Source organism: Arvicanthis niloticus, chromosome 11, assembly GCF_011762505.2.
Source record: "Arvicanthis niloticus isolate mArvNil1 chromosome 11, mArvNil1.pat.X, whole genome shotgun sequence".
NCBI lineage: Eukaryota > Metazoa > Chordata > Mammalia > Rodentia > Muridae > Arvicanthis > Arvicanthis niloticus.
Genome location: NC_047668.1, coordinates 69,371,037 through 69,387,014, shown reverse-complemented (window position 1 = coordinate 69,387,014; position 15,978 = coordinate 69,371,037). Strand labels below are relative to the sequence as shown.

At 50.1% G+C, this 15,978-nt stretch overlaps 1 long non-coding RNA gene across 28 annotated transcripts in view; it reads left to right on the top strand.

The window, feature by feature from the left end:
* LOC143443925 (uncharacterized) overlaps nt 1-15,978 on the top strand; it is a 100,542-nt gene that overhangs the window by 61,830 nt on the left and 22,734 nt on the right. For 18 of the 28 annotated variants that reach the window (XR_013113368.1, XR_013113356.1, XR_013113361.1 and 15 more), the window contains 4 exons: nt 5,084-5,381; nt 5,808-10,066; nt 13,482-15,341; nt 15,717-15,814. This is a non-coding gene — a long non-coding RNA (uncharacterized LOC143443925). Of the gene's footprint in view, nt 1-5,083; nt 5,382-5,807; nt 10,067-12,719; nt 15,342-15,716; nt 15,815-15,978 lie in introns of all 28 variants that reach the window. The other 10 variants (XR_013113360.1, XR_013113366.1, XR_013113359.1 and 7 more) reach the window with 10 other exon arrangements.

The window sequence follows — 15,978 nt, the reverse complement described above, 5'->3', positions numbered from 1 at the left end:
TCTCACCCTTGGCACAAAGACTCCATGCTGAGAGGAAGTCTAAGTGACCAGCCACAGCTGGTGGGGGCACAGAGGCCTGTGTGCAGAGGAAGGGCCTCCCGCTCTCAGGTCTGGCTGCATCCCCAGCTGACAGCCAGTCTTCACTTGCTAACCATGTGAGCCATCTTGCAAATGGATCTTCCCATCTGCAGATGACGAGCACACAATCACCATCTTGTGGAGCAGGAACTAACCCTTCTCATCATGACCTGCCCAATGCAGGTTCGTGAGGGGATAAAGATGCATCAAGCTGCTGAGTTTTGCATGGCTATCCGAACATCCAATGGCAGGCCCTGGTTGCCTCTGTACTCAAGGGTGGTGTGGTAGGGAAGCAAGCCTGGAGCCAGATTGCCTGAGTTCGGATCCTGACTGTACCAGGTAGTCTCCACACGCTGTCTAGCATTTCTGTGCCCTGGCTAAGTCATCTGGAAAGTGGGGTGAATGGCAGCCATGTAGAATTACCAGGGAAGGTGAAATCACCTGACATGTGCACGATCCCTCTGCCAATCTTCGCTGTCAGCCTTTCTGGGTTCTGGGATGTGGGCCTGCTGGGTCCTCCACTGCATCACGTGACCCTTGCCTGGCTCCCGTCACCTTTGCTGCAGGACCAAATCCTGCCGGTGAGATTGGACTTGCTCACTCCCATAATGGCCCCTGGGCCCTCCCTCACCCACCCTGCTTCTGGTTGCTGGTCTGGCTTTCTTTTGTTTGGACTCTTAGGAAATGAGAAAGAATGCCAGGTAGCAGTGGAGAGAGAGCCTGCTGTGGGGGAAGGGTGGCCATTCTTGCTTATTAGGTTCACTGGGAAGCAGAAGCCATGGATTTTGTTGTTGAAATAAGAGTCCAGAGAGGGGTGCTGAGGGATGTAGGTGAGTTTTAGCTTTCTAGGAGTGCCCAATAATATAGGATGGTTCTTGAGAAGGCTCAGGTTTCATCTTAATTAGATTTAGCCAGAGAAAATCGAATGTACTCAATGGGACTTTCCCACACATCTTTGTGCAGGTTCTGAGAACTCAGAAGTGCTTTGCAGCGGCTATACCACGGGACTCAGGTGTCACCAGCTCTAGGGGCTGCAGGGACATAGTGACCTCTAATGAGAGCTTTTCAAACCAAGATGGGCACTGAAGGAGGGACTGAAATTTTCCTGGGCTGTGAGGGTCTCTGATGGGGAGCATGAATGACTGACCCCTGAAAGGCAGAGGACATGATGTTCTTCTAGCCTCCAACAGCTCTTGCCCAGGCCTGGAAAAATGACCCACTTCTTCATTCTAGGGTAACTGTGTTGCTGGCCTTGATCTTCAGTGACTGTAGGATTTGGAACTGAAAAGAAAGCAGAACTAGAGAACTGAGGTACGAGGAGCCTCTATGGAAAGCAGGAAGGGCAGGCCCATGGCAGGGCAGGGGACTCACTTCAGAGAGAACTAGAGAATAGCCAGGAGAGTGTGTGCAGAGCAGGCCAGCTGACCCCAGCCTCCAGTTTCTGGTGATATTCTGGAGCTTCTGAGTTAGTCTGTTTTGGCGACACATGTGGAGAGATCCCAAATCTGAGTCCATGCTTTGCCATTCACCATAGGGATGATGACAGGAAAGTTCTGAGTTCTGTTTATAAACTAGGCATAGCATTGCGCATGCGCATACCCATAGGCATAGCATTGCGCATGTGTGCGCCCTCCTACCCCTGAACAGTTTTCACCGGAAAGTGGTTTTTGTCTGTTTGCAGGGCCTTTGATACTTTTTAATCTGTGAATCAGCAAGGAGCTTTATGAGGCCTGTCCAAGTACAGTGCATCTCAGGCTCTTCCTTTAGAACCTAGTCAATCTAATGACTGCCTGCCCTGGCTGTCCACTGCAGACTCAGTGCGAGTCACTGCAAAGTCACTGCAGAGTCAGTGTGAGGCCCAGAACAGGACTGCTTTTAAGGTCCAGATTGACTCCAAAGAGCAGGCAGAACCCTGGCCCTAAGGCATATTAAGCTGAGCAGCTAGGACTGGAGCGGGGAGACCCAAGATCACCAGTCCCTTCCAGGCTGGGCCCAGTCGGCTGCTTCTGCAGTGGCTGCTGACCCCCAGCAGAGCACAAGATACCCAGCATTCAGGATTGGCTCTAGCTTTGTCTTGCAGTCCTCTCAAGCTGCTCAGTCTCAGCTGCTTTTGGAACAGGGAGGTGGCGAAGGTCCCCCTTGTAGGTCTTGCATGCAGCTGGCGGGAGGCCTGGAATCTCTCAGCAGCTTCATTGAGATGCTGCCCCAGCCCTGCCCTAGTTCAGGATTTCAGAGCCCTCAGCCCCCAGCCCCCTGTCACAGCCCTCCTCTGCTCCTCGGGTCACCCTGGAAACAGCTCTCGGTGACTGGTGGCCGGAGGGAGAGTGGTGGGCAGGAAAGGCCATGGGAAGGGAGCAGGTTGCCTGATCTGAGCCCAACCAAGGTCAGCAAGGGTGATGGAGAGGCCAGGGCCGGGCCCACCCTGAAAGCTCCTTCTGATGTTCACTGACTTAGAGGGGATATTTTTCTTCCTTGGTTTATTTTCCTTGATTTAGGGTACAATTTTCTTAATGATAACTGGATGGATGGATGCTTAAACTTCCTCTGGCAATTTGTTGGGTTTGATCCTAGCCTCCCCACCCCTGTGGGTGACATTGCCTAATCCTAGTTCCAGATAAGAAAAACCACACTTGCCGTCTGGGTGCCAAGGCAGCTGTATACCCCTCCAAGCCAGCCTGTGCTCCTCATCAAGCCCTGGAGGGAAGGACTAGGGATGGCTGGTCCCAGTTCTCTGGACTTTTTCCAAGCTGAGAATCCCTGTCACATCCCCCTGGCTGGGCAGTAACTTATCTGTGGGCAGACAGACGGCAATAACAGCAAGCTTAGTTCTGGCCTTTGAGACTCCATGGCACTGTGATTCTTTGTGCAGAAATGCCGGCTTATGCAGTGCCACAGATAGCATGAACTGAGGTCAGGCTCAAGTTCAAGACCCCTGTGATTGCCCTGGGTTCCAGCTCAGCCTCTGTTCTCTGGGCCTCCATGCCCCATCTTGAGACAAAGGTCTCATCCTTTCTAGTTGGGGCACGTGAGTATGAAGGCTGGTACTTAGCTGTCCAACTGGGGGCTCCCTAGTCTGAGCCGGGTGGAGCCATATTTGCTGTGATGACCACTTATACACCCTTGCTGCATGAGAGAATGTCTGATGCTTATTGCTGCTCTCTTCCACAGAGAGGGCTCCTGGACCAACAGTCTAGAGGTTACCCCTTCCAGGCTGCCATCCCATCTCTCCCCTGCTCTGACCCAGGATATCTCCTGGCCCTTTGCCCTTAGGCAGGAAGCTCCTAGCTCCCTGGAACAGGCTAAATAGAGGTCATAGCTTCCTGCTCTTCTTATCTATGCTTCAGAACTTCTAGACCTGGGTAAGAACCCTTGGAAAGAGGGCAGCAGTGTTGTGGCTCCAGGATCCAAGGCTAAGGGTGAGCTCAAGGGGTAGGATGGGGAATGAAGCTGCAGAAGGTCAGGTTCCTTGACTGAAGGATCTCCAAGTGGATGAGAGGAGGGGGTCACTGGGATCAGAAGCATCTGTCTGGGTAGCCTGTCCTCCATCTCTTTCCTTTTTATCTCCCTCTGGTGTTTATTCCCATCTCTGTGAACTGTCAGCCATGACCCCAGACTCATTTTTTTTTCTCTAACCTTTGGCTCAGTCAGTGACTAAGTTCCTCTACCAGAGTCATACATAGTCTGTCCTTAGGCTCTGCCTAGCCATTTTGTTTCCTGCCATCCTCTCTCTCTCTCTCTCTCTCTCTCTCTCTCTCTCTCTCTCTCTCTCTCTCTCTTTCTTTGTGTGTGTGTGTGTTGATGACAGAGGTCAGATACCTAACAGCAAAGAACTTGGGGGACATTAAATCTTGGGTCTTCCCTGATCTGGAGATAGGCCAGGTTGTGTTAGAAGGGCTGAGGGCAGCTGGCCTGACCCACCCCATGGCAGCTGGGCTGGGAAGTTGGGGAGGCAGGAAGCCTCCCTTCCCCTTTTCTGCTTATGACTTCCCTCCCTCTGGCCGCTCTGCCTCCCGCCAGCTTGGGTGGAGCAGTATCCAGCACAAAGGCAGGGGTATAATGGGGGCATTTCAGGCACTGCCACTGTTAAGATTTGGAAACTTGTCAAGATAGAGGACTTCTCAGAGTCCCTTACATCACCCTGTTCTGATCGCAGAGAAGAGGGAAAGCCTCTGACACTAGGCTGCTTTGATTCTTACCCCTACTCCACCACTGCCTGAATATCATGGGGACATGAGGACATCCCCTGGGCACTGAGGAAGGAAAACTGAAAGAGGCTGGGGAGAGAACCAAAGCCTGTGAAGAGGAAGCACTGGTTGCTGCTCTGACCGCTAACATAGCCTTTGGTCAGGCTTGCATCAGCATCTCCTCTCTAGGCCAGTGCAGCTGCTCACTTGGATGCTTCAGCCACGCTTCCTGTGTCCAGCGCGTGGGGACACTATAGAGACAGAGGCTGCCAGCACCAGTAGACAGATGCTCTGGCCACAGCTACGCAGATAAGCTTGGTGTCAGCAGCAGAGGGAATGAGGCCTTGCTGACACGGCAGCCTGATCCTGAGAGGGGTGGCCATTGTACTGTCCAGTGTAGCGACACCATGCCTTCCTTCTAGGAAAGTCTGAACTGTCTGGGTTCCAGGGGAGGGGGCAGGGTATATTTAAACAGGGTGGCTTTGGGGTTTGGGAAAGCCCCCTGTCACAGGCACAGGTGAAGAGCAGGGGAGGAGGAGACTGGGGGCAGCTTAGCCATGTGTAATGAAGTTCAAACTGGGACAGGACTCAGTCTCTTCTGGGAATTGACACCAAGGAACTAATAGTGAGTTCATACAAGGTGTGAGCGCCAGGACACCCTGCCTCTGCCTCCTGTAGGGCCGATACTGCTCCGTGAGAGACTGGAACAGTCACATAATGGAGAACGTGTGTTCACACAGTGTGGAATTATCAATAAAGCTGCCAAGAACATTCTGGCACATGTCCTTTAGCTGACATAGCTGTCTTTCTCTTGGGTATAGATGGAATTGCTGTGTTCAAAGCAGTGTGTGCTCATTTTGAGCCGTTGCTGAGAAGTGACACTTGCCCCACTGCACACGCCCACACCCAGATAATGAGGGCTCCAGCTGCTACGTCTTCGCCAGCACTTAGTAATGTCAACCTGCTTCACTTCAGCTCCTTCGGTGACTGCGCTTTTAATCTGCAATTCTAAATATTCGCCAACAGGAAAACAACTAGACAAATGACATCTCTTTATAAGATGGAAATTTACACAGCAACAAGAAAAGACTGTTGCGACTGGTTCGCATGCCAACTCAGGTAAACCTTAAAAACAAAGATGGAAACTAGACAAAGAATACGTGTAGGATTCCTCTTATATAAAATTCTAAACCAGGGAGAGGCAGTCTAAGGTCAGAACAGTTGTCTATGGAGACGGAGAGGCGCTGTAGAGAGAAGAATGAGGGACCTTGCTGCAGTATGGAATGGGTAGCACCCCCTCCTCCTTAGTCTTTCAATTCCATCACTCTGTGGTAATTGCGTTATCAGCGTCAAGATCTAGAATCACCTAGGAGACATCAAACCTCTGCGCATGCCTATGAAGGAATTCTAGACCAGGTTAATGGGTGTGGGGAGACCCCCACTAAATGTAGGCAGCAGCATCCCCTGTGCAGGAGTACAAGAATGAATAAAAAGAAAATTGTGAGCTGAACACCAGCACCACCTCTCTCTGCTTCCTGACTACAGATGCAATGTGACCAGCTGCCTCATAATCCCGCTGCTGTGTCTTCTCCGCCATGGTGGGCTGCATGCTCAAACTACCAGGTACCTCGGGACAGCAATGAAAGAAGAACCCAGTGCACTCTCTGCCTATCCTCTCTCGCCTATGAGGTCATCAGCATCAGAATCAGCCTCCCCCACCTCCAATTCTTCATGTGCATGTTTAAGACTGGAAAGAGCCTGGCACTGCCCTGTTGCACAGAGACCAGGAAGCCTCAAAGTCAAAGATGAACTAGTCTGACAGCCCAGACTTCTTGGGTTCAGACCCGACATTTTCTGCTTTTGGGGTTTCTGGGGAATGGGTTTGACTGAGCTATGGTCTCTTGGTTCTGTGTCCTGCACAGGTTGTTGACAACTCTTTTTCAGAGCTTCACATGTACTAAGTACTCTGACAGTGAGCTACCTCCCCAACCTAAGTTATTTTCTAAAGACTGCAGATGAAGACAGTTCCCTCTTTGTCCTTTTGAGTTTGAGCCGTGATGAGATTAGAACACGAGCCGGTCCTGTGCTGCCCTGTGTTGCTGCATCTTCCTCCTCAATCACTTGGAAGAATCCAGTGGCGTCTTTGACCATGCTGCTTGGCAGAGGTGGGTGGGCAGGTGCCACGGTATGTGACTGACTGCGGAATCTGTGTGACAAGAAGAGCATACATGGCACATCTGTCTGTCTGTCTGTCTGTCTGTCTGTCTGTCTGGATATGAAGTGACTCAGATGCTGAGCCTCATAGCTCCTCTGTACACCCTCTCCTCCGTTGCCCTGAAGTTCTCAGGAAAGCTGTGTCCATCCCACCCCTGGAAAAGAATGTCCCTGGCAGCCCTAATGCCCACCCCAGGCTGCAAGCAGAGGCACAGGTGGCACAACAGTGTGTCCAGCTGGCTACAGGACGTGGCCTCCCAGGAGGAGTCTCCCCCTACTCCCCCTAGCACCTTATTAGTGCTGCCCACAGCAGCTGCCGTCCCAAGGCTAAGAATACTGGAAACAGGGTGCTGTCACCTGCATGTGCCTTGGTCACCAGGATTGTCTTCAGCATTCACACCCTGCTGGAGTGCTTTTCAGTAAGCAGACGGACATCTCCAGAGCAGATGGGAGGCATTGGTGTGCTGGGTCAAGGCTCTTCCTAGACAAGGGAGCTGGTTCTTCAAAGCAACCTCATGAAGGTGATAAAAATCAAGACACAATCAACCTTTGTGGACAACAGCAAACAGAATCTGACTGATTGTGAGCAAAGCATAGAAACACAGTGTAGCGGCTTAGATGGAGGTGCATTGTACCTTAGAGGCAAGGAGACACAGTGATATCTGTGGTAGGAGGCAGAGGAGGAGGTAGAAAGGATGCTCTTGGGAGAGGTGCAACAGGAGTCCAGACCTGGCCCTAAGATTCCCTTCTGGTTTAACTGTGGGATTAAATGTGAGAACCAGTTAAGAGGCCAGGAAGGGTCAGAATAGGGATGGACCTCCACTTGTGAGGTACCAAGAATGGGGAGAGGTGCTTTGTGAGATTAGTATGGCTGGAAAGCTTTGGGGGAGGGTAAGGATGAACACCTCAGAAGGGAATGCATGGGCTGTGGAAGGTGCCCAATCCCACATTGATCCTGAAGGCCAGAGGCCTGGGACTGAGGGTCCAAAGGGCTGTATGTGACATGAGTAGAAGCCCTCAGTTTGTCCTAGTGAAGATGGGCAAGGTGTCACTAAGGGGTTCCCACATCTGGGGAGTTTCAGGCCTGCTTGGCCTCCCTTGACTCCATTTCTTGTTCTCACAGGAAGATCTTGTCCTTGCAGAGGCCATATTTATGGAGTTCAAAGTGGACAGGAGCCTCTGTGTTCTCAAAATGTGTTCTCATTTTGGCTGAACAGTGTGGAGTGTGACCTCACCTCACAAAAATCACCTCTCTCAGGCCACAGTGTCTTCCCCTGTAGAATGAGTACATGGGGCTCACTGAGGTCACACAATTCCCATCTCATGCCAGGCTCAAGTAGCTGGTAAGGCTAGAAGCTCTGCAGAAGACTACGAAGCCAAAACCAAGCTCAACAAGACAGATGGTGTGATCAATTAGTGATGCCTGCCATGGCCCTGTCTCTACCAACGTCATTACACCCTCCGTGATATCCTGTGCCCCAACAGTGGGCAGGGGACCAACGTTCTGTGAGAAATGACTCTCCCATTACTGTGACAAATCAGATGTGTTCCCCCAGGGCCAAACATCTAATGGAAGGCAGGTGTCTCCAGGCATCTGATGCCTGGCCTCATGCAGACAAAGGCATGAGCAAGAGAAAGAGGAAGGAACGGTAGGCATCCCCAAATTCATTTGATTTTCCTGGAATTTTGAGAAATTTGTGCCCAGCTGCATTTATTTATAGATAGTAAGGAGAAAAAAATTGTTGTTTTGTTTGTTTCAGAAACAGAAAAGAAAAATGCCAGTAGAGAACAGACTGGGGAAAATTGATGAGTTGTATCATGGGGTTATAAGTACCCCAGGCTAGCCTCATGCTTGCTTTGTAGCTGAGGATAGCCTTGAACTCTTCAAAATTTTAAGAATTCATTTTATCTTAAGCATATAGATGTTTTGCCTGCATGTATGTCTCTGTAGTATATGTGTAACTGGTGCCCTTGGAGGCCAGAAGAGATCATTGGATTTCTAGTAACCAGAGTTACAGATAGTTGCGAGCCTCTGGATAGGTTCTGGGAATCAAACTCAGGTCCTCTGAAAGAGCAACAAGTATTCCTAACTACTGAGACATATCTAGCCCACCCCTTTCCTTAGATAGGATCTCACTATGTAGCCCTAGTTGGCCTAGAACTCACTATGGAGACCTGACCACCTCAGACAAAGATCTGTCTGTTTTCGCTTCCTGAGTTCTGAGATTTAAGGGTACATTATAATTGGCTGGCCTTGAACTTGTGATTTTCTTGCCTCTACCTTCTGAGTGCTGGGATCATATCTGGTTTAGAACTACAGAACTTGAGAAGAATTTTAATCAGAAAACTAGAGTATGTTTACAAATGTGTGAGTATTTTCTTAATTTTAAAACGTATTTATTTGATGTGTGTGGGTGTGTTTGCCTGCATGTTTATCTGTGAATCACATGCACGCCCACTGCCCTCAAAGGCCAAAAGAGCATTGGATTTCCTGGAACTGGAGTTATAAATGATTGTGAGTCTCCATGTGGATGTTTGGAATTGAATCCTGGTCCTCTGAAGGAACAACCAGTCCTCGTAACCACTGAGCCATCTCTCCAGCCCCGTGATTGCTGTGTGTATTTATTAATGCAGTACTTATAATGCACGCTGATGTCTGAAGTGCATGTTCATATAGAATAAAGATGGTATGGATGGTGCATATGTGACACATAGCAGTTATGTTTGTAGAACATGGACGTATATGTATGCATTTAGCATGCATATATGAAGTATGCATAACTGTTTGTAAAAAAGGTCTTATGGGGACTAGAAGTGTAAATCACATGGTAGGGTGATTGCCTAGCATGCAAGAATCCCGAGAGTCAATGCTCAGTCTGATAAACCAGGCATGATGTTACACACCTGCAATCCCAGCGGTCAGGAGACAGGAGGAGCAGCAGAAGGTTAAGATCATCCTTGGCTACATTCAAGGCCAGCTGGGGGTGTATGAATCCTTGTCTCACCAGACCAGACCAGACCAGACCAGACCAAACCAACCCATAGTATAGAGTGATTGCATACACTGGGTATGTGCACGTGACCTAAGTAAGCTATGTGCATTCTGGAGAACCATCTAGTAGCCTTTCTCTGTGATCAACTGATTTTGAACAGGACCTGGTGATGACTCAAAGTAACCTTGTTATCTGAGACAGCTCCTAGTAAGGAACATAGCAGGAAAATTAAAGCAAAGAGCCCTGTCCCTTTCTTGGGTTTCCTCTTCCCAACAGAAACCGGGAATTTCTAGAGTCCGATTTACACACCCTGTGAAACATAGATAAGCAGAAAGAGCAGAGTCCAGCGGAAGCCAGCTGCCAGGTCATGAAGCCGGATTCGAAAGCAAGGATGGGGTTTGCAGTTTCCGAGAAAAGTTGCTCATCAAACTTTCCAGGCCTTTCTGCCTTTCAGAGAAAAAGCGTTCCCAATGGCCATGCAGTGGAAAGTTGAGCAATTGCCATGATAGACTTGGGAACTCTGTGGAAGCCAGGGGAAGGCTGAAGGCCAGTGATGCTGTCCGGGCGAAGCTTCCAGAACAACTCTTCAGGATAAAGGTAGTTGCTCTGGCTCCCTGGAGACCTAAACATGAGAAGGCTTGGGGGGTGGGGGGAGTGGGAGAGACCGGAGGCAAAGTAACCTCTGCTAACTGCCAGTTAGGGAAGATGTCCAGGGGACTTGGGGACAAAGCCCATCCTGCTGTGAACCCCTGCAGAAGTCATGGCAGCTTGCTGGGCTCCATTCTGAGTTGTCAAGAGGCATTGGCCTCTGTCTTGCTGCTGTGAGGTGAGTCCAGGGCCACAGTAGTGAATGTTTTTTCAGTGTTTAAGGGACTGTCCCCTGGGCAAGGTTGTTCCTGGCTTAGAGCCTAGTACCTAGTAGGTGTCCAGTAAATAGCTGTTGAATGAATGAGAGGCCCAGCGGGGGGCCATCCAAGGGAAACAGGCTGGTTTCCACCAGCTGGGGATGCAGGGCTTCCAGGGCAGGGCTGAGGGGGAGGGGGCACCCAGCCTGTGTAACTGCAGGGCTTCCAGAATAGGGCTGGGGGGTGGGGGGACACCCGGCTATGTAACTGCCCATTCCCTCCTCCCCCTTTCCTGCCACTCACTCCAGAATCTCAGCTGTTCCCATGGCCCCCCTGGCTCTCAGCTCCAGCATCCATTGTTCAGCTTTTATCCAGGCCCAGGCATGGGAGCATCTAGACCCAGCTCTGGAGTAGGGGGAGGAGAAGACAAGGGCAGATGGAAAGGGAAGGGGAGCTTGGAGGACTGACCAGAGAAAAGAACCAAATTCCTGATGCTTCTGAGTGGCACAGCCTTGTGTGAATAACCAAGGTTCAGCCAGAGCTAGGGCTGGTTCCCAGGGGCCACCCAAGGGTGTTAGAAGAATTAGAATCCTCACAATAGAAATAGTGTTACCTTCTGTCTATGGGAGACAACTGGGAGAATATTTGAAAATGTTTAGAGCAGTGTTTTTCCTCAATGTTTCCTTCCTCTGAGTAGCTTTGTTTTCACCTTCTCTAGCGAGGCTGTTGAGGTGGACATAGGTAACGTGAACACTGGGTTACTGCAGGAGACCTAGGGAGACTGCGAGGGAGCTGGAAGCAGCCTGTGGACCCTGGGAATCCCAGCATGACCCTCCAGCATTTGTTACCTTAAGAAACAGACTTAAGAGTTCTTAGAGTTGGAATTTCAAAAGCCAGACGATAACACTCTCAAAAAAAAAAAAAAAAAAAAAGTGATAGTTGGAGATTTTCACACAATGGGCGGCACAGAGTTGGAAAAGGGATCTGAGAATTTACACAAATGCATCACAAGGAAGTAAATGCATAGAAGATAGGAATGAGTATTTGAGAATATTGGAAGCAAAACCAGGAGATGCAGCCAGTTCTGCGCAGAGGTCCAGGAAGTGATCTGGAAAGGACTGGTATTTGCAGAACAGAACCATCAAACATTTCTTTTTCTTTATTTTTTAAGATCTATTTTAATTTTTGTGGGTGTGTGTAAACATGTGCATCTGTGTAATTCTGCACATATGTGTGCAGTGCCCACAAAAGCCAGAAGAGGGCACAAGAATCCTTGGAACTGGAGTTACAGGCATTTGTGACATAGGATCAGAACTCCAGTCCTCAGGACAAAGTAGCAAATACTCTTAACCGCTGAGTCATCCCTCTAGCCCAGGGGGGAAAAATCAGCTCCAAAAGGTGAAGAAAACAAACTTCATACAGGAGAACTATCTGGGGCCTGGGCCATATTTTGCCGCCATTCTAGATGGCACAGAGGTAGCTCTACTCCCTCTGCTCCCTAATTGGCTTCCTTCAGACCTTCTGCAGCTCAGACACAGGACTCTTGTCTGCATTGAGACACAGGCAGTTTTTCTTGGTGATTCTGTGCTGGCCATGATTGCGTCCTCCAGAATCTGGAAGCCTCCGGTGGTTAGGAACTATTCTCTTAAACTCAAGGTGCTGGGGAAAGGACAGCCAGATACCTGGTCGGGGAACTAGTTTCAGGGTCACAGTGGCATATAGACCCCAGCAGACCTCAAACTTTGTTTTAGCATCAGAGTCCTTCCATCAAGTATCAAGACATTCTTGAAAATTCAAAGCAGACTCCCTTAGAAAAAAGGATCTGCAGATTAAATTGGGGTGCATGTATGTAGAATGCACACAGAGTTCAGACAATTCCTTCTTCCTTTTTTCTTTGGCTCCCCTTGGGGTGCCTTGGAGAGAAACAAAAAACTACCTGTAAGAAACTTGAATGTAATGTTTCCCAAAACATATGGGACACTTTCATAACTGTATGTCCTGTGACAAAGGGGTTTTGTGGTCAAATAGTTTGAGAAATAACAAAGCATCCAAAGTGAGTTAGGTCTCCTCAGGGGATCTTGAAGATGGCATTGTTTACAGTGTGCCCTGAGAGTCCTCAAGAGGGGACTGATGTATCAGGGTGGAAAACCACTTGTTAAAGCAATGACCATCCCTGAGGGGAGTGTTGAGCAGAGAATGGTTATGGAGCACTTTACTGGAGAATAATAATCATATGCTTTCTGTGGTGGTTTAAATATGCTTGGCCCAGGGAGTGACACTATTTGGAGATGTGATCTTGTTGGAATAGGTGTGGCCTTGTTGGAGGGAGTGTATCACTGTGGGCATGGGCTTTAAGACCCTTGTCCTAGCTGCCTGGAAGCCAGTCTTCCCCTGCTTGCTTTCAGAACAAGATGTAGAACTCTCACCTCTTCTAGCGCCATGTCTGCCTAGGTGTTGCCATGCTCCCACCTTGATGATAATGGACTGAACCTCTGAATCTGTAAGCCAGCTCCAATTAAATGTTGTCCTTATAAGAGATGCCTTGGTCATGGTGTCTGTTCATAACAATGGAAACCCTAACTAAGACACTTTTCTATGCCACTGGATCTAACAGAAGGCTAGCCATCTAAACAGATGAACAGAGCCACCAAAACAGTGCCCTGGATTAAATATGTAACTTTCAGTCTTCTTTGATGCCAGAATGCAAAAGGCCCATGGAGAATCCAGTCATCACCAGGCCTTTCTCTCCCAGCTTCTGTTGTGTCTATAGGGATGTGGCCTGGCCCAGCATGGGCATGGCAAACCCAGTTCCATTGGTAAGATCTTCCTGACATATTTTTGTCTCAGGGCTGAACCAGCCGCTGGCCCAGTCAGGAGATCCTTGCTCTCACCATTTAGTCTCTGAATGGTGGGATAGATTTCTGGAAAACAAGTGGACCAGGAACAATGAGGCAGGATGTTTCCACCCTGCTTCCCAGGGCTGCCCAGCTGGTGCTGTCCTCACCTACCCCAACACAGCTGGAAGTGTCCCTCAGCCCCAGGTACAGAACAGAGCCTCATGCAGGACAGGAAGGAGGGCCAGCTCTCCTGGCCACCTTTAGAGGCCAAGCTTCGGGTAGGCCTGTCTGGGTGGTTCTTGCTTTATCCTTTCGTCTTTGTGTTACAAGTTGAACCAAGTACAATGGAAGGGCTCTGACTGAAGTTGGCGTGCCTCGACACCCAAAGAGGAAGCTCTTTCACAGCTGGATGGAGCTGGGCGGTACAACAGGTAACCTAGGAACATCCGTGGTGTGTATTTAACGGCTTTGATGCTGGGGCTGTGGAAGGCCTTACTCCAGCTGGGCACAAGGAGGGACTTACTAAGACACCGTCTGTCAAGTGGCTTCCTGAGCTGAGGGCACACTGGGAACCTTGCTTTCATGGCGTGTCCACCTACTGTTACTATTTTCTTCTACATCTTTCTGTTGGCTTGTCTGGAGGGCTGTGTCTTTGCTTGTCTTTGACCTGGTCAAGATACTGGAAAACTACAATTCCCAAGAGAGGGAGCAAATGCCGGATCCAGCCTGTTAGCATCCTGGCCTGGGACAGAATGGCTTTTGGACTCACTGCCCATCCTTGAGTGAACCCCTCATTTTGTTTCCCTCTTCTGTTACTGTAGGGTTCCCAAGGGGGAAAGTGGGCCAAGCACTACCATAGTTTTAGAGACCTATTTTGTAAGGAAAACTTATCTGTGACCTGGGCTTGGCTTTCCTCACAGAAATGAATGGGGTTTTCTTTGAGGAAAGGATTCAAGGAACCCTAAGGCCCAGGGGAGATAAGAAGGACCTGGAAATCTTTCTTCATTAGGTTTGAAGTGCTCTGAGGAAGTGACTTATTCTCTGTGCTGTTAGGAGCCGCATGAGCGTGATAACATTCGTCATTACAAGATGGCGCGGGCATCCTGTCCTCCCACAAGTAAACAACTAACTACGCAGGTGCAAAAGGCAAAAAGCGTGCCAAAGTCACTGCCCATCCCGGGGCGTATTATGGGTAATGAGTGAACAGCCAATCAGAAGTGAACACGCCACTCTAGGGTACATATAGCAGTGCCTTTTCTGGGCTTGGGGGTCTTTCCGCTTCTGCTGATACAAGAATAAAGCCTCGCTGTGGTAACCACCCAAACACTGCCTCACGTGTCTCTTTCGCGGGCGAAGGGGACACGGAGGGGCTCCCAGAGGCCGTGTCCTTGCCTCTGTCTGGGCTCCTGGAAGGCAGAGTACTGCACCTGCCATCTGCCTGAGTGTGGTGAGGCAGAGGCTGTGTTCTGTCTCCCAGGCCTAAGTAGACAATCTGAGGATGCTGGCAGGACCATGTATTCTCTGGGCTGGTTGACTAGATGGATCAGGTCTTTGGCCACTCCAGCACTATCCTGTGCTCCTAAGTCCCCTGGAATCTTCTGGTCTTTGCCTTCAAGACTTTCTGCAGCTTCTGGATGTTGAAGGAACCCTGGTATTCTAGCCTCAGCAGCCCATCCCTTGCCCAGGTGCTCTTTCCCCTGCTTGGCCTTCCTTCCCTCCCTGCCCCTACACACACTAGCTTGTGTTCCCCAGCCTTGCTCACACTGCCTTGGAGCCTGGAACATCCTTCCTGCCTCTTCACCTATCAGGTTTCAACATCGTTGAAACTGGACCAGTCTTTTGCTTCCCCAAAGCATGCTGTGATGCCTCACCCTGCACTGTACTCTGCGCCCTGTTCCCTTCAGGACTGTGTGTCTGGTCCTCGAGGGAGACTAACACCTCCACATTCAGCCCCACACAAACCCACAGGCTGAGGGAGGAGGGGCAGGGCAGCAGAATGATGGATGGGCTGTGGTGGCTTCGGTCCCTGTTGGCGCTGTGGTTAGGAGATCTCTCCTCCAAGAAGCCTGATATTTTCCAGGAATTTCCTGAGAGGAGGGGCCTGCACTCTGGGAATGAGAGCCAGCTGTGGGGTTGAGGCCTAGGGTTGGGGATGCTGGGCTTCCTGACTGAGTCAGCCACCATCCCGAGGTAATTTATGGGCTGAGTCAGGGCTGGGAGCAGGGCTGGGCTGGTGGGGGTAGGATGGGGGGGGGTTCAATGTGTGTGTGTGTGTGTGTGTGTGTGTGTGTGTGTGTGTGTATGGGGGTGGGGGGTAAGCTGCCTGCTGCAAGCAGCTCTGTCTGGGTCCAGAAGAGATTCTTCTTTCTCATCCACTCTCCCTTTCCAGTCTACAAAAGGGACAGCCAAAAAAGGGAGGATCTTGGAGGATGTCCATGATGGCCAAAGGAAAAGAACCCCTGTTGGGTGATGGGGACCTGTGAGGCCTGGGACCCCACTGGGGAGAGGTCCTGGCTAGTGTCAGGCTCATCTGTGGTGATGAACTCTATTGATTTCCATACCCAGGCAGTACCTGCTTTTGGCTCGGCTGGCCCCTGTCCCTTCCTCAGTGGGTCTGGGCTGCATTGTAAAGTTGACCTGGGATCTGATGCCCCTTCTGCTGGGTGAGTATGCTTAGCATCCTCTGCTCTGTGGACCTCCAGTCCTCACGGGCAGGATGGCCGGTCTCTTCCTAGCCTTGCTTCGGGATGCACCTGTACTCGGCTGCTGAGCCATTTCTCCAGCCCTTTGTTTTCTTATTAATAGCTAGAATGAGACCAAGCAGGAA